The following is a 4,361-nucleotide window of genomic DNA, read 5'->3' on the forward strand; positions in this document are numbered from 1 at the left end:
TATTTTTTTCACTTTTTTTTTTCCAGACCACATGGGACATTTTTACAGTTACATTATCATGCTGCATATAATATATTCACAATGAGTACTTTCATTATGTATTATTTATTCCAATTCACTCAAAATGAATGTCAAGATTCTATTTATACAACCTATCCTCCTCTTGGAAAATATACTTTTTAAATCAAAAAGCTGTTCTTCTCATTGTTACTCTTTGGCTTATCTTCTTGACTTATTTTATAATCAATTACAGCACACAAGATTAACTTACCTAACAAGATCATAGTTATACAACACTTCTTTCTTTTCCTACCCATTCTCTCAAAACACACATCCTTTATCCTCTTAACACAAGAGCAAGCAAACTTATTTTCCTTATTTGAAGCTCCAAAGCACATTTAATTAGTTCAATTGCTCACCTGTTTTCAATTCTTCAGGAGTTTCACCACATAAAAAAGTCACTATTTAGCCAGTTTTTTTATCCAAACATAATACTAACATTGTAATCTACAAACTATAAATCCTGACTCAGAAAATACAGGTATCATTGATAGTGGTTTGATATTTTCTAATTTCAAAAAGAAAAATGCTAATATTAAAGAAGTCATATGCCCTGTAAAATTTTTCTTCAAAAATTAAGAATAAATTATTATATCCCAATAAAAAAGAGGAATTTTGTCACTAGCAGACTATCCCTATGACAAATACTAAATAAATAAATTTCCTGAGGATGAAATGCTTAAATATCAAGAAACTGATCAGTAACTTGAATCTATATGAAGAAATGAAAAGCACCAGTAAGATAAACTAAAAGGACAGATAAACATGTAAGACAACGTAATGAATGTTTTGGGTACAACTTATTTCTCCTACCTGATTTAAGAGACAATTGAATAAAGCAGCAAATATTGATCTGTGTTCTTGGGCATGTGCTATGGTTTGGATATGATTTATTGGTCCAGACCAAAAGTCCTGTTGAAAATTTGATTGCCAACATGGTGGCGCTGGCAGGTGGGGCCTAGTGGAAGGCATTTGGGTCAGAGGTATGTACCCCTCAGGAATGGTTATGTGCAATTCTCCAGGTAGTGAGTGACTTCTTGCTCTCACAAGACTGCCGTTGTTCTCACAGGAATGGATTAGTTCCTGAGAAAGTGGATTGTTATAAAGCCTAAGGACACCCCTCAGGTTTTCTCCCTTTGCAAGTGGTTCACTTTCCCTTTGACCTTCCCTGCCATGAAAGCCCTGGCCGGAAGCCCTTGAACTTCTCAGTCTGTAGAACTGTGAGCTAAGTAAACATTTTTTCCTTATAATTTACCCAGTCTCGGTATTATTTTTTTTTTTTCTAGCAACACAAAGAAACATCTCTTAGGGCCGGGCGCGGTGGCTCAAGCCTGTAATCCCAGCACTTTGGGAGGCCGAGGCGGGTGGATCACGAGGTCAAGAGATCGAGACCATCCTGGTCAACATGGTGAAACCCCGTCTCTACTAATACAAAAAATTAGCTGGACACGGTGGCGCGTGCCTGTAATCCCAGCTACTCAGGAGGCTGAGGCAGGAGAATTGCCTGAACCCAGGAGGCGGAGGTTGCGGTGAGCCAAGATCGCGCCATTGCACTCCAGCCTGGGTAATAAGAGCGAAACTCCGTCTCAAAAAAAAAAAAAAAAAAAAAAAAAGAAACATCTCTTAGCTCTCTGCCTTCATCTCTTCATCTCTTTATGGTGTTCTCTCTATATGTGTGTCTCTGTCCAAACATCCCTTTTTTATAAGTGCTTGATATTGGAATAGAGGCCCAACCTATTCACTATGATCTCACCTAACTAACTTAGTGGCCAAGACCCTTGGGTCCCTGGAGATTCACTGAAAGTCACTGACATAAAGCAGATTGATTAATATGAGAAAAGGCATACACATTTTATTAATATCATACACAAAGCAGCCTTCAGAATAAAGAACAGAAGATGCAGGGGAAATTGTCCATTTTTATGCTTGTTTTCAACAAAGTTTGGATAGTCATGTAGTAATATGATTAGATTAAAATGATATTATCTAATGTTAATAGATAGATTAATTAACTAAGTAATAGATTTAGTGGGGAAACTTAGCAAAACCTGTCTGTCTAGATTTTTTTTGGCCTGTCTGAGCATGTATTCTTTCCTTCTGGGTATGAGGCAGGGCCTCTCTGGAATAAGGGTCTTATGACCTATAATCAAACCAAGTAGGTCAGATAATTTCTTTATGGCCAATTTTTACATAGACTATTTATAGGCTTTATGATTAGCTTTTGAGAAAAGATAATCTGTTTTCTATGACCCACCTTGGAGAAGAGAGTTTCTAATTTCTGTGGCTATCCTTGGAATCGAATGAAAATAAGAGACTGGAGGACAATAGAAGGTCACAGAAAAAAAATTGCTTCTCCAGCTGTTGCTAATGCCTTCTTTTTGGGATATTGCTTTCAGAGTTCCAATGCTAGTCATGTGCACATTGATCCTATTTCCTAAAAAGGTTACATCATGAGGCAATGGGAGTTAGGGCTTAGGACTTCCATATATACATTTTGGGGAAGATGAAATTGAGCCCATAAAATGGACTATAAGTTTTTATTTGTAAATCATTTTACTTCAGATAATTGAAGTCACTTTTACATCATAGCCTATATTTTAGCCTTGTTGAATGCTTTATTGCTACTTGGTCCTGGGATCTTGTGTATGTGTAACATATTTCCTTCACCTTTTCTCTTTTTTTTTTTTTTTTGAGTTTTCTTTCTTTCCTTTAGTATTCTGAAAATTTTCAATGACATGCACTGATGATGTACAGTTTCACTATTCTGTTAATAAAGACTCTATATCAGCCCATTCAATTGGCATATCAGTTGAGGTTCAAGAAGAGAAAGAGAACCTGTATGAAAGAGATATATGTGTGTATCCACACACATATTCAAATTCTTACACATACATATAAAGAAATTTCTATGATTCAAGATAGTTAAGTTTGAAATCCATAGTAAAGATAGGAACAAAAGATTATGAGCTCATCTGCCCATGGAATTACTTCTCGCTCTTGCTGATTCAATCAGGTCCACCCAGATAACGGAAAATACTGTAATCTTTTTTACTTAAAGTCAACTGATTAGGAGCTTTACTGACATCTCTGAAATACTGTCATAGTGATAGATATCTAAAGTAGTGTTTTATTGAATGGCTGGGACTAACTCTACCCAAGTCAATCTGAATATCAAACATGCCATCAAAATCAATAAACAAAATTATCTTCATTTTCAGTATTTTTTTCTGGAAATATTTACACTCTACACTTATCCCCAATCTTTCTTTCTTTCGTTCTTTCTTTCTCTTTCTTTCTTTTTTTCTTTCTTTCTTTCTTTCTCTCTTTCTCTCTTTCTCTTTCCTTCCTTCCTTCCTTCCTTCTTTTCTTTCTTTCTTTCTTTCTTTCTTTCTCTCTTTCTCTTTCCTTCCTTCCTTCCTTCTTTCTTTCTTTCTTTCTTTTTCTTTCTTTCTTTCTTTCTTTCTTTCTTTCTTTCTTTCTTCTTTCTCTCTCTCCTTTCTTTCTTTCTTTCTTTCTTTCTTTCTTTCTTTCTTTCTTTCTTTCCTTCTTTCTTTCTTTCTTTTTCTTTTTTCTTCCTTTTTGGAAGTACTGCAATATCAAATCAATGTGTGGAAGTATGGAGTGAATGGAACAACTTTCTAGTCCATCTCCTAGTTCCAAAAGTTCATTTAGTGTGTTGTATCAGACAAGGAATGTATCACATATTAAACTGACAAGAATAGATACTACAGTTGATCTTAACCAAAAGGCCAAGAAGTGATCTTCAACATTTCTTTTTTTTTTTTACATAGACAAATAATCTTTCCTTATTCTATTTTTGCATATCACAAATAATTATTTTAACATCATTTATAATTATTATCCAAATATATGAAGCCATTTTTCACCCATGATCAGTGGCATGGACTTCCTAGACGTTTCAAAGAATTTCGCATCCCATTCAGTAGCACACAGATTCAAGGAGGCATTAACAGATGCATTATGTAAGAATATGTTAGTCATCTTGATCTTTCTGATTCTTTTTTTTTTAATTTATTTATTTTACTTTAGGTGCATACTATATCTGTCATTTCTCCCCATGTTATCCCTCTCCACCCTCCCCACCTCCCCACTCCACACTGTCTCTCCCCTAGCCCCCCAAATGCCCCCAGTATGTGATGTTCTTCTCCCTGAGTCCATGTGTATGCATTGTTCAACACCCACCTATGAGTGAGTACATATGGTGTTTGGCTTTCTGTTCATGTGTCAGTTTGCTGAGAATTATAGTTTCCAGATTAATCCAAGTCGCTACAAAGGACACG

At 35.4% G+C, this 4,361-nt stretch overlaps 1 non-coding gene across 1 annotated transcript; it reads right to left on the bottom strand.

Annotated features, from left to right (window-relative positions):
- Window positions 1-3,623: 3,623 nt before the first annotated feature.
- On the bottom strand, window positions 3,624-3,821 carry LOC135272204 (U2 spliceosomal RNA). The gene has a single exon (XR_010340295.1). It is a non-coding gene; the product is annotated as a U2 spliceosomal RNA (small nuclear RNA).
- Between the last annotated feature and the right edge of the window lie 540 nt (window positions 3,822-4,361).

Source organism: Aotus nancymaae, unplaced genomic scaffold, assembly GCF_030222135.1.
Source record: "Aotus nancymaae isolate 86718 unplaced genomic scaffold, 86718_ANA_hifiasm-v0.15.2.pri h1tg000006l, whole genome shotgun sequence".
Taxonomy (NCBI): Eukaryota; Metazoa; Chordata; class Mammalia; order Primates; family Aotidae; genus Aotus; species Aotus nancymaae.